The following is a 14,963-nucleotide window of genomic DNA, read 5'->3' as shown; positions in this document are numbered from 1 at the left end:
TTTAGAGAGGCATGGGATGATGGAGATGGGGCAATAACTTGAGGGAAGCTTGGCATCAAGGGAGGATTTTTTAGGATAGGGGAGACATGAGCATGTTTGAAAGCAGTGGGGACAAAGAGTGAACCCTTGAGGATGGTGCTCAGAGAGGAGAAAAAAGGAGGGGGCAAGTACTTTGATAATATGAGAAAGACTAGGGTCAGAGGTGCAATTGGAGGGAGTAGATTTTTAGAGGAGGCAGGAGGTCTCTTGAGAAACTGCTGGGAAAGATGAGAGAGTCAAAGAAGGAGCAGGAAGATGGAAGGACTGAAGAGGAGCAGAGGATAAGCACTCAAATACCACTGATTGTTTGACAGTCGTGGTGTCCCCTGTCCACATTTTCAATTCAATAAAAGGGGATTTTGTAAAATTAGAGAGTTTTTGGACATAATTTAGCACTATCTGCCTTGCTAACACTGGAGTGAACTTCTCTTCCCATTATGTGTAAACAGTTGGTGCCTGTCCGCTCCTCAAGAACAGGGATGGTATTTTCAACTTTTATTGCACACTTACATTCCGTATAGTGGTTTGTACTCAGTTACTCAGAAAGTGCTGAATTAAAACTGACTGACATCCTTCTGCATATATACAAGTGTGTCAACCCTGGGAGTGCCCATGAAACTTGACCTTCCTCTTGCTGTTCATGTTTTGGAATAGATCAAACAGGTTGACAGTGGCGATTAGCCTGGGGTAATATCACAGTGACTACCTGCTAGGCGAATAGGGTCCTAAATACATCACTGCTGCCTGTTTTGTGCCATCACCCGGAGAAACCAATCCTATCTGGGTATAGGCTCCTCCACTAGACTGTAAGTTCCCTGTGGTCAGGGAATGTGTCTACCAACTCTGTTGCCCTGTATTCCCCCAAGCACTCAGAACAGTGCCCTGCACATAGTAAATGTGCCATAACTACCACTGATTGATTGATTGATTGAATGAGTACTGTTTCCCTGGGACTGAGAAGGCAGGCAGCAGAGAAAGATATACGCAGTTCTTCCATAACATGTCTCCACTGCTCACTTTTACAAAACACTGTTGGGGAATTAGGGGATGTTCTTCTCACAGTGCTCATATATACCTTGTAGCCTGTAATCTTCTTATGGGCAGGTATCACACCTACTAACTCTGTCGTATTGGACTCTTTGAAGTGTTTAGTACAGTGCTCTGCACACAGTAAGTGCTCAGTAAATATGATTGATATAGATAGAACCTGTTACTATTGTATTTATTTTGTTAATGATGTGCATTTAGCTTTAATTCTATTTGTTCCGACAACTTTGACACCTGTCTACATGTTTTGTTTTGTTGTCTGTCTCCCCCTTCTAGACTGTGAGCCCGTTGTTGGGTAGGGACCGTCTCTATATGTTGCCAACTTGTACTTCCCAAGTGCTTAGTACAGTGCTCTGCACACAGTAAGTGCTCATTAAATACGATTGAATGAATGAATGAATGAATGATGCAATGTCAGAAGGAAAGGTTGTGGTGTATGTGGGCAGCATTAGTCAAGGAGGGCATACTAAAATGTGAGTTTTCCTTAATGTATATTGTGTCAGGAAAGAAACCCTTGGGTTATAGGAAAACTGACTGTGTCCCGATCCTGGTTGAATCAGTCTGTGGGACCTCCCTTGGTGCCACACTAGTGCTGCTTCCTAACAGGATTCCTGGATCTAAAGTTGGAATCTGTGTAAGGATGTGAGGCACTGGGGAAGGTTTAGTGGCAGTCCTGTCCTGGGGTCAGAGGAGGCTCTGGGCTCTTGGCCCTCCTGCAGACCACTCTGACCTAGTTAATAATAATAACAATAATAATTATGGTATTTGTTAAGTGCTTACTATGTGCCAAGCACTGTTCTAAGCGCTGGGGTAAATACAAGGTAATCAGGTTGTCCCACGTGGTGTTCACAGTCTCAATCCCCATTTTACAGATGAGGTAACTGAGGCACAGAGAAGTGACCTGCCCAAGGTCACTCAGCAGACAAGTGGCGGAGCTGGGATTAGGACCCACGACCTCTGACTCCCAAGCCCGGGCTCTTGCCACTAGGCCACACTGCTCCTTTCTCTGGCAGTGCACCTCGCTGCAGCTCAGAAGGAGGCCCTCCATCTGGGAGGAGATTTTGGTAACAGGGAATGGCAGCACTCAGCTGTTAGCAGCTCTGTTTTGGGGAGAGCAGGGGCTCCTCATTGCTTCATCTCCCAAGTCAGGGCAAGGCTTCACTCTGGCACGGACCTGAGATCAATCAATCAATCAATCATATTTATCAAGCGCTTACTGTGTGCAGAGCACTGTACTAAGCGCTTGGGAAGTACAAGTTGGCAACATATAGAGGCAGTCCCTACCCAACAGTGGGCTCACAGTCTAGAAGGGGGAGACAGAGAACAAAACCAAACACATTAACAAAATAAAATAAATAGAATAGATATGTACAAGTAAAATAAATAAATAGAGTAATAAATATGCACAAACATATAGACAGGTGCTGTGGGGAAGGGAAGGAGGTAAGACGGGGGGATGGAGAGGGGGAGGAGGGGGAGAGGAAGGAGGGGACTCAGTCTGGGAAGGCCTCCTGGAGGAGGTGAGCTCTCAGTAGGACCTTGAAGGGAGGCCCTACTTGTCCAAGTTGCCAACTTGGACTTTCCAAGCGCCCAGTACAGTGCTCTTCACACAGTAAGCGCTCAATAAATACGATTGAATGAATGAATGAATGAACGCTTACTGTGTGCAGAGATGGCTGCCACATTTGTCTACTTTACCCCACCTCCCTCCTAACTTGGGTGACGCAGCTGAGATGGAGAAGCGTGAGGAGCCTCAACCTCTCTCAGTTAATCAGATTGAGAATCATTGGGCTTCTGGGCTGGGCCACGGGTAATGTCTGTTGCAGTTAGATGAACCACGTGCTGTGTGTTGTAGGCAATTTGTTTGAAATGGATGGGATCTGGCACAAAGGAACTTCCTCTGGGAAAAAAAAAAAATCAGTTAAGAAAAATGCAGTTGTGTGGTGTAGACCTATTATATCAGGCATTTTCTCTCTCAGGTGCTGGTGGTGTTATTTATTTTTCTACTTAGAGAAATGAATATTGGCTGGAAGACTTGAGTTTTCCATTTCACTTAGTAAACAGTTCTTCTCCGGAAAGCAACCCTGATACAATCTGGTGCACTTCAACCAAAGTCAAATCTAAGTGGAATTGCAGCTATTTGAAAAGGGATAGCTGGGCATTTCCCTAAGGAAGCTAGCGATTATTTATGAAAAATGGTCATTTTTGAGCATTCACGTATTTAAATCAATGCACTGATTGAAAACACAGGTTTTGTATGTTTAGACTAAGTTCATGCTTCTTTAATAGTTTTGTCTAATTTTTCTGCAGTAGGTATTAATTTCTGAAGTTTTGGGCTAGATGATTGAATATATTAGAAGAAAAAGAAAAGGGCAGGGATTATGTCTATCAACTATTGTATTGTACCTTCCCAAGTGTTTAGTGCAGTGATCTGCACACAGCACACAATAATTACCATTAATAATAATAATAATAATAATAATAATAATAATAATGATGGCATTTATTAAGTGCTTACTATGTGCAAAGCGCTGTTCTAAGCACTGGGGAGGTTACTAGGTGATCAGGTTGTCCTTTGTGGGGCTCACAGTCTTCATCCCATATTGACTAATATGTTACATCATAGTAAAGCAAAAGACACCTTTCCTTTCTGTGTGCTCAGTCCTCCACAGTCAGATGGTCTCTTTTCTTCCCTGGGGACAAGAGGATGATGAAAATTTAGCCCAGAGATTGAGTCCAATGTGACCGTGACCACTTTGTGGATAACACCAAAAGGAAAAATCAGGGGGAAACCAGAATCAAAATGAAAACTGCTCACTCTATCAGAACTGAGTCTTCCTGAATGAATCAGTTTGTAGAAGAAGAATTATGCCTGATTTGTGTTTCCTCTATTTCTTACAGTAGAACAGGCACCTATATATATATATATATATATATATAGCGCTTACTATATACTATATATATATATATATATACAGTAAGCGCTTAACAAATACCATCATCATTATTATTATTATTATTGTTATTATTATTATTATTAGCTCTCCCTCTGCAGTTGCTTTCATTAAGGGCAGTTCTATCTGGAATTGTGTGTGGCAAACAACAAAACCAAACATGGAGGACTGATTTTTATCCCGAAGCCTTTGTTTTGTGAACATTAGAATTTAAATCAATGCAAATTGACTGGATTTTTGCAGATGAATAGACTATTGTTGCGCTAAATAAGATTTATCCATCTCATCCAAAAGAGGTCAAGTATCTTTTACATATTCAACTACAGTTGAGTTGCCGCACTCCTAGTTTTATTCATTTTGGATGTCTAAGATTCAAAACATTGAATCCAGATATTTGGTCTTTTCCCTTGGCCTAGATGGAGAGAAGTAGCAGCCACAGTAACTGCTGCTGCCGAGGCCTACCCATTCCTTTCCTAGCTTGGGAAGTGGCTAGTGAGTGGAAGGCAATCCGCTATTAAGTCAAAACTCACCGGTGCTGGGCAGCAGCGGCACGGGAGAGAGCCAAGGGTGGACACTCCAGTTTACTGCGCAGTAGGCGGCAATGGTAAACCACTTCTGTATTTTTACCAAGAAAACTCAATGGATACCCTACCAGAACGATTGCAGATGGAGGGCGGGGCGTTCTGGGACAGATGTGTCCGTGGTTTCACTATGGGTCGGAAACGACTCGACGGCATAAGGCACACACACTGAACTCCTACCACAGAATGATCCTCGGCCACACTTCTGTACTAAGGAGATGAACAACTGACTCCAAAACAGATTAAAACCTGACACTGTAGATTAGGTTGTTTCACTGTTCCCTCAGTCCTCTTGCTATAAACATTTCCTTGCAGTTCTCATGCTATAAACACCTGAACTGACAACTTGGGAATTAGAAATGTTCTGCTTATTCATAGCCTAGGATGTCCAAAAGTTCCTTCACATCAAATACATTTAACTTCCATGAGAGGTAGCAGTGGTGTTTACTGAGCACCTACTGCATTCGGTGCACCTTACTAAATGCTTTGGAAGTACAAGAGAAGCAGAAGACACGTTCCCAGACCCTAGGGAGTTCATACTGTAACAGAGAACTATTCACATGCAGTGGAATCGGAATAAATAAAATCAGATGATTTTTCATATATGCCAAAGTGCTGAGGATAGACATAAGTAAATACATAAGCACATGAACAATCAAACTTGATTCCTAACAGACTGAAAACCTAGTCCACATGCCTAAACTGGCACCTGACTGGGGGTGATGAGGCCTGTACTTCCTTTCCAGAGGGTGGACGGAGAAGAGCTGGAACAGAAAAGTGGATGAATGATGTTGTTGTCCTTTCGTGGCGGTCCCTGTGGGCTTCTTTGCAACAAAACCTGGAATGAGAAGGGTCTGGACCCCAAGCCTGGCTCATCATTTTCTGGCATAAGCTTGTGCTGAGGTTCCAGTGCTTGCCAGGATTTATATCAACCATCCAAAAGCTAGGAATAATTTTTTAATCACTAAAACAAAACAACAAAAGCCCACTTCCCGAATCAGATCCAAATTAGAAACTTAAAGTTACAAGCAATTTGTTACGGCATCTGTACTAATTCTCTAGACCAATCTACTCTCACCTAACATGACCTGTTGCCCAAAAAAATGTTTGAGAGAGCCGAGGAGATATTTCGTAACATTATTTCCTCATGTATATTTTTTCTTCAAGTGTCTCTTATTCCAAGGATTTTGATGGTAGAGGCGTTCTATTTATTTTATTTTGTTAATATGTTTGGTTTTGTTCTCTGTCTCCCCCTTCTAGACTGTGAGCCCACTGTTGGGTAGGGACCGTCTCTATATGTTGCCAACTTGTACTTCCCAAGCGCTTAGTACAGTGCTCTGCACACAGTAAGCGCTCAATAAATACGATTGATTGATTGATTGATTGATTGACTGTTTTAAGTGCTTGTGTGTTTTTTCAGCTGTTCTTTAATTGGTATGTAGCATGGCTTAGTAGAAAGAGCCCCGGTTTGGGAGTCAGAGGACATAGGCTCTAATCCCGGCTCTGCCACTTGTCTGCTGTGTGATCTTGGGCAAGCCGCTTAACTTCTCTGTGCCTCAATTACTTCATCTGTAAAATGGGGATTAAAACTGTGAGCCCCCCTTTGGACAACCTGATTACCTCGTATCTACCCCGGTGCTTAGAACAGTGCTCGGCACATAGTAAGTGCTAAACAAATACCATTATTATTGATATTATTAATAATGACATTATATTCCTTTTTATTGAAGTTAAACAGTTGTATTGCTATTTGATTACTCTCTCACATGCCACAGGAAATTTCAGAGATTTAAAGAGAATGCACTTTGGAGGATTTCATTTTTATGTTTAGCATGTTTTGGAACATCCTGAAGTCCCTAAGCTTGTTTTAAAGTGGTGTCTTTTGAATCAACATTGGTGCTCTCATTCTCTCTGGATTAGAAATTTCTTAGCTTGAATCCCCTAACATATGTTTTCGGTTTAGAGCCGAGAGCCACCCAACACTGGACCATATTTCACAGGTCAAAAGGTACAATTTCTGGGCTGCAATGGGAGACTCGCCCTTCTAAGGGTTTTAGCTAATATACTCTTCATCCCCTTCTCCCATCCCATTGTTTTGGGTACAAAGCTTGGGACTGATGGAACAAACTATACAGCAGATGGAGGGACATTTAGCAACCTTTACATTTAAGCCGTCAGGGGAGTGGAGAGGAACAGTGTAGGGACAGCAAAACTTGTTCAATTGTTTTTCTTTCAAGTTTCACTTTTGCTATAAAAGTATCCTGAATGATGATTAAGAAATCACACCTTCCAGGAAAGAAAGTGGAGTCCCTGGCACACAGAGTGAACTGAGGATGCTATTATGATTGTTGCTTTTAGCCCTATAGCACCTTATAGCACTGTCTTGCAACCTTTTAGTATAAAACTGGAGGTTTGTTCAAGTAACAATAAGTAATTCACTATTCTGGGTAAAGGCTATCTAGTAGGATGAACAGGGTGTTCATCAAAAGTTCAGTATTCAAATTAAGGAGCAAGGTTGATACATAGGAGATATCAGGGCATTAAGACAAATATGGCTTTTGCAACCTTTGTTTGAAAATATTTTCAATTAGATGAATAATTTGTCCTGGCCACTGACAACCCGAAGATTTTGATCTGTGAACGACACTCAGAATGATCCATTATTGACTAGCAGCCTTTTATCGGGAAAACATCCAAATTAAATGTTCTGAAAACAAAGAGGTAATGAAGGTCAAGAACACCACACTGCTCTGTATAATAGGCAGTGAGCAATAGTTATTTCCCGCCATCCTTGAAAGTCTCTGTGGTAATTCTTCATCGTTCCATACATTGAGGAAGAACTTCTGAAGGTGACACCATTATTACCATCTCCAGGATAGGAACAGGGAAGAGAGCTCATGGAATCATGTGGATTTCCATTTCTGGCCAGATCCTAGCCAGTGTCCTCTGTGACCAGAACAACTTTGATCATGTCCTCCCAAAATTGCAGTGTGGCTTTAGATCACAGTGGAACATAACAGGTACAGACTGTGAGCTCATGGTGGGTGAGAATCATGCCTACCAACTCATATTGTACTCTCCCAAGTGCTTAGCACAGTGCTCTGCACATGGTATGCACTCAATGTATATACCATTGATTGAATGATGGATGGTGTTTGCTGCATATCAGATATAGACTGTGAGCTCATTGCGGGTGGAGATTGTCTCTATTGCTCTATTGTACTTTCCCAAGCGCTTAGTACAGTGCTCTGCACACAGTAAGCACTCAATAAATAATGATAGCGAAGCAGTGTGGCTTAGTGGAAAGAGCACAGGCTTGGGAGTCAAAGGTCATGGGTTCTAATCCCAGCTCTGTCGCTTGTCAGCTGTGTGACTTTGGGCAAGTCACTTAACTTCTCTGTGCCTCAGTTACCTCATTTCTAAAATAGGAATTAAGACTGTGAGCCCCACGTGGGAGAACCTGCTAACCTCGTATTTATCCCAGCGCTTAGAATAGTGCTCGACACATAGTAAGCACTTAACAAATACCATTATTATTATATTATTATTATAAATATGATTGTATGATTGAATGAATATAGGAAAATTGTAGGGAACAACATCAAAACCTAAATGACCTTTATAGACCTCAAAAACTGTTGGCATTCTTACTAGACTTTGTCTCTGACAGTGACTGAAGAAGTTGTCCTGATCCAAATTAGTTCATCAATATGGAAATTTCCAAGACGATATGACTGTCTGAGCCAGAATAAGAAAAGAATAGGAAGGAGTTTATAAGATCCTTTCCCCTCCACTAGTGGAGTAAACAGAGATACATACTAAATGCAGGCTTGTTTAACCTATCTTATACAGCCAGGTTGCAGAGAGCAACAGAGGATCACATCCTTTTTAATAGTATTTAATTGCTTACTACGTGCCAGGCATGGTACTTAAGCACTGGGGTAGATACAATATAGTTAGGATATAGTCCATGTCCCTCCTGAGGTTCCCAGCCTTAATCCCCATTTTAAAGATGAGGTAACTGATAATAATAGTGGTATTTGTTAAGTGCTTACTATATGACAGCCATTGTACTAAGCGCTGGGATGGATACAGGTAAATCGGTTTAGACACGGTCCCTGTCCCATGTTGGGTTCACAGTCTCAGTCTCAAGAAGCAGCTTGGCTCAGTGGAAAGAGCCCGGGCTTTGGAGTCAGAGGTCATGGGTTCAAATCCTGGCTCCGCCACTTGTCAGCTGTGTGACTTTGGGCAAGTCACTTAACTTCTCTGGGCCTCAGTTACCTCATCTGTAAAATGGGGATTAAGAGTCCCATGTGGGACAACCTGATCACCTTGAAACCTCCCCAGCACTTAGAACAGTGCTTTGTGCCAGGTACTGTACTAAGTGCTGGGATGGATACAAGCAAATCGGATTATCCCTGTCCCACATGGGGCAATCTACTTCATTTGATAGATGCGGGAACTGAGGCCCAGAGAAGCCAAGTGAGTTGCCCAAGGTCACACAGCAGGCACATGATGGAGCATGGATTAGAACCCAGGTCCCTCTAACTTCCAGGCCGGTGCTCTGTCCACAACACCAGTGGAGAAACAATATTTATACGTACAAAAAGAGCTGTCTTACCTGCTCTTGTATAAACCTTTGATACTAGCCATTCTTCCCATTTCTTCATCTGTAAATTCTTTTAGGTCAGCCTTTTCTGATCAACTGTAAGACCTTGTTCTTACATCATGCCTTCTAATTCTTATGTTCTCTCCCAGCTTTGGAGTACAGTCTTGCCACTCAGGAGGTGCTCCAAAGTAAGCGCTTAATAAATGCCATTAAAAAGATCCCCATTTTATAGATGAGATAACTGAGGCCCAGAAAAGTGAAGTGACTTGCCCAAGGTCACACAGCAGACAAGTGAAAAGTGAAAGAAAGCACTGTCCAGGGAGTCAGAGGATCTGGGTTCTAATCCTCACTCCGCCACTTGTGGGTTGTGTAACCATGGACAAGTCAGTTAACTTCACTGGGCCTCAATTTCCTCATCTGTCAAAAGGGGATTGAATCTTACTCCTTCCTACTTAGGCTGCGAGCCCAATGCTGAACCGAGACTGTGTCCACCATGATTGTCATATAACTACCCTAGTGTCTAGGACAGTGCTTGGCACATCATTCGCTTAATATAATTAAAAAAGAGACTGTGTCCAACTTGATTATTTTTTATGTACCTCAGTGCTTAGTACAGTTCTTGGCACAAAGTCAGTTCTTAACAAAAAACATAGTTGTTATTGCTTCTAAAACCACTGGAATCAGGAAGGGAGTCGAGTGAAGGAAGAGAAAAAAAAAGAGAAAAAAAATACCTCTAGTCATTGGATGTAACCTAATGGGTGGAGTTTATATGTGTTGGTCAGCCAATGGTAAAGGACATAACCAAAGTTTACATGAATTATCAATCAGTGATATTTACTGAGTGCTTACAATGTGCAGAACACTGTACTAAGTCCTTGGGAGAGTACAGTACAACAGAGTTGTTAATAATGATAATAATAGTATTGTTAAGTACTTGCTATGTGCCAGGAACTGTACAAACCTTGGATGCAAGCAAATCATGTAGGACACCATCCCTGTCCCACTAGGGGCTCACAGTCTCAATCCCCCTTTTACAAAGGAAGTAACTGAGGCACAGGGAAGTGAAGTGACTTTCCCAAGATCACACAACAGACAAGTGGCAGAGCTGGGATTAGAACCCAGGACCTTTCTGACTCCCAGTCCCGTTCTCTAGCCACTATGCCATGCTGCTTCTCCAGAGACAGACACCCAAAGGTAGACACCCACAGAGAGAGAGAGAGAGAGAGAGAGAGAGAGAGAGAGAGAGAGAGAGAGAGAGAAAGAGAGACAGCGTGAGCGAGAGTTATTGCACAGTAGGGTGTGGATCAATCAATCAATCAATTAATCATATTTATTGAGCGCTTACTATGTGCAGAGCACTGTACTAAGCGCTTGGGAAGCACAAATTGGCAACATATAGAGACAGTCCCTACCCAACAGTGGGCTCACAGTCTAAAAGGGGGAGACAGAGAACAAAACCAAACATACTAACAAAATAAAATAAATAGAATAGATATGTACAAATAAAATAAATAAATAAATAAATAGAGTAATAAATATGTACAAACATATATACATATATACAGGTGCTGTGGGGAAGGATGGATTTGTGGCTGGTACAGTTCCTTCCAACTCCGTCTTTAGGGGTCAGCAGAATGTGCGTCGGGAGCCATGGAGGTCTAGACCCCAAGGTTTAGTTTGCTTTCCCTTCAACCGCTGCAGGCTGACAGTTAGTACTCAAGCCACCAGGAAACTTCTGAAAGGCTGGAAAATGATCCATTTTCATTGCCCCTCATTAAACCACCCAATTCCTGCTTTAAGGGCAGATAGTATTGAGGTTGTAAAAACCATGCCCCCTTCCCCTCTTCCTCCCCTTGTTTAAATGGCATTAAGCACTTATAATGTGCTAAGTCCCTGTCCGGGTCCTGAAAGAGTAATAGGGACTGGGATGGCTCCCAGAACAGCCCCAATTTGGGGGATGGTTTTAGGCAAGGACCAACCTGAAGGTTAGGATGTTTCTGGAGAACACACCCCATTACTCTCACATGGGGCCCAGAGCAGACCCAGGTATCCCAAAGCACACCCAGGCGGGCCCAAGATTAGAACAGTTGTGGGAACCCACCCATCACCCTCACTTTCATTCATTCGATCATATTTATTGAGTGCTTACTGTGTGCAGAGCACTGTACTAAGAGCTTGCTTATATTGGTATTTGTTAAGCGCTTACTATGTGCCAAGCACTGTTCTAAGCACTGGGGGAGATACAAGGCAATCAGGTTGTCCCACATGGGGCTCGCAGTCTTCATCTCCATGTTACAGATGAGGTAACTGAGGCACAGAGAAGTTGAGTGAGTTGCCCAAGGTCACACAGCTGACAAGTGGCAGAGCGGGGATTAGAACCCATGACCTCTGACTCCCGAGCCCGGGCTCTTTCCGTTAAGCCACGCTGCTTCTCATGCCCAGGCACCCCAAATCATCCTGAGGCTTGGGAACACTGGGCCCATGGTTAGGATGGTTTTGGGGAACCCACCCTCACCCTGGGTGCCCTTTGTGCATGGTGGCAACGTGCCTCTATGAGGGGTGAGGGAGCAGGGGCTCTTCCAGGGTGCTCGATGCCACCAGACTGGCTGGAAGCCCTATCCCAACATTGCAGAGGGCATTGGGAAAGGAGGAAGGGGGCTGGGGAGAGGAGGACCCCAGTGGCTGAAAATTGGGAAATCTGACACACTGAATAACATGTTCCCTTCCCACCTGGAGCTTATGGACAGGTAATCATTGGAGGTTCTTGAGGAGTGGGGAGTCATGGCCTGAATGTTGGTTTTTTTTAGAAAAATGGTCTGGGTAGCAGGGTGAAGTAAGGACTGGAGTGGGAAGGGGCAGGGAGGTTAGTGAGGAGTCTATCAATATGGAATAGTAATAATGATGGCATTTGTTAAGCACTTACTATGTGCAGAGCAGTGTTCTAAGCGCCGGGGGGATACGAGTTGATCCAGTTGTCCCATGTGGGACTCACAGTCTTCATCCCCATTTTACAGATGAGGTAACTGAGGCTCAGAGAAGTTAAGTGACTTGCCCAGGATCACACAGCATACATGTGGCCGAGCTGGGATTCGAACCCATGACCTCTGACTCCAAAGCCCGTGCTCTTTCCACTGAGCCACGCTGCTTCTCGACAGAATAAGAGCTTGGATCAGCATGGTAGCGGTTTGGATGGAGAGGAATGGGTGGACTTCAGAGATGTGATTGTAGAACTATCAGGATTTGGTGACGTTGAATCTGTGGGTTGAATGAGAGAGAGGTGTGGAGGATAATGCCAAGGTTTAGGATCTTGTGAGACAGGAAGGATAGTAGTGTTATCTATTGAGATGGGGAAGGGGAAGGCAGAGTTTGGTTGGGAAGATGAGGAAATACAAGACCGCGGTGGGGGAGAAATATCAGGGCTGGAGAGATGAATTTGAGAATTATTAACTTAGAGATGGTAGTTGAAGGTGTTGAAGATAATGAGTTCTCCAGAGAAGTGAGTGTAGATGGGATATGCCTGCAAAGAGATACTTTTCAGAGATGTTTATTTTTAGGAACTAGAAAGGATGAACATTTGTATTAAAGATATATGTTAATACTGAATTTTTTTGAACGTACTCAAAAGTCCAATTATTTAGTTCTTTGATTTGGTTTCGAAAGAAGTCCATGCTGTGTGTGTAAAGCTATCAAAAGGCATGATCAGAAGATGGCAGCACTTCATCAACATAGTTTGTACAATTGTGGGTTTTCTTCAAACATAACACTTGGCTGAACCGCGGCTACAAATTATTTTTTTTCAAAAAGAGAAATGAAAGACTAAATACAAAGAAACAAGCTGAAGCTTTGGGGGCTCCAAATGAAAGTCAGGTGGTAAATGAATTTCTAGCAGATTGGAAGTGCAGTTAAAGATACACACCCTTAAACTTGGAGGCTAAGAACAGAGGAATACATGAAAATCCATTAGGACCTTTCAGTATTAGGTTGTGGTTGAATGTAGGTCGCTGGGAGAAATCTGTCCAGAATACATTGCTTTTGCAGAGAGGACTTTAGATTACTGAGGGAGTCTGCTCTTTCCCTTTTTCTTGCCATTGTTCTTCTTCCTCCCTTCGCCACCACTCCGCCATCCCCTCCAACAGTCTCAATAATATCCAAAAGCTCACCTGTATACTTATTTTAGTTCTCTCAGTCACATTAATGCAAAACGCTTTTTCCGAGAGCATGGCTGTATTTCCTACCATCTTCTCCCTATTAAGTTTAGATTTGTATATTGGTGAAAGAGAATCCACCAGCAGGAGAGAAAGTTAACAGTACTTGAACATCGCCAGTGTTTTTTTGTCTGTACCTGGAAAACTATTAGTCAGTGAATGATGCCTGTTCATACTGTGACTGTGCAAAGCCTACCTTTCGGGAGGCTTTGAGTCAGATCATAAAATCCCAGTTCTAGGATGTTGCACTGTTTTCTTTTCCTCACTTTCACCAATAAAAGGGAAATGTAAATATCCCCTGGCTGGCATGATGAGGAAATGAATTTAATTTTGTTCTGATTTAATTAGAACAAGAAAAGAAGAGCTATTCAAGCCCTGCTTATTACAGATCATAATGCTTTTTAAAGGATACTTTATGTTTACTCTCCATGTTTGCAGTAGATACCAGTGAGTTGAAAGAAAGGTTCTAAAAGAATCCAAGCAGCCTAATTGCGGCAGAGCCAATATCTGATAAACTAAGAGTCACAGGAATTTGCACTGGACATGAAGAGATGATGAAATGAGAAAAAAAATCATTAAATCACGTGATTGGAAAGCTAAATAGAATGGACTATTCTTGTTCAGTGAGTGAGCCAAACGTCAGCTTGTAATTACCAACACAATCTTCCACTTACCAAATAAGATAATGACATTTCGAATGTAAAGAAAATAAGAAACAGTGGCACCGTAATGATTTTACAGCAGGGAGACTACCTTTATGCATGAGAGCATGTTACCATCACTCAGTACTATCCTAAATTTTACTGGCTGTTCTGTCTTTTCCCAAAGCCCCCTAGATAACCACACTTGAAACCTTTGTAGAATAAGAACACATATATCATCCCTCATCTCCCCACTCATCAAATTCTTCCAAAAATGTATCCTTTGCTCTGCATCAAGCAAAAACCCCATCCCATTGGCTTCAGTGTCCTCCCCCATATCTCCCCATCTTAAATGTCATTTCTAATCACCTAGCTCAAAATCTATTCTTGCAAATCTCATCATCTAACTTGTACCTTGCTTTCTACTCTTATTTTCCCAATGGTATTTCATTCAATCATATTTATTCAGCACTTACTGTGTGCAGAGCACTGTACTAAGCACTTGTTAAGTGCTTTCTATGTGCCAGGCACTGTTCTAAGCACTGGGGTAGATACAAGCTAATCAATTTGAACACAGTCCCTGTCCCACATGGGGCTCATTCTTAATCCCCATTTTACAGATGAGGAAACTGAGACACCTAGAAGTTAAGTCATTTGCCCAAGGTCACACAGCAGAGAAAAAGCAGAACTGGGGTTAGAACCCAGGTCCTTCTGACTTTTCCACATCCAACTCCTTGCTCACTTTGTTCTCTTATTGTGGATATATGTATATATGGTTGTACATATTTATTACTTTATTTATTTATTTATTTATTTATTTTACTTGTACATTTCTAGCCTACTTATTTTATTTTGTTGGTATGTTTGGTTCTGTTCTCTGTCTCCCC

Source organism: Tachyglossus aculeatus, chromosome 2 (assembly GCF_015852505.1).
Source record: "Tachyglossus aculeatus isolate mTacAcu1 chromosome 2, mTacAcu1.pri, whole genome shotgun sequence".
Taxonomy (NCBI): Eukaryota; Metazoa; Chordata; class Mammalia; order Monotremata; family Tachyglossidae; genus Tachyglossus; species Tachyglossus aculeatus.
This window is presented reverse-complemented; position numbering follows the sequence as displayed.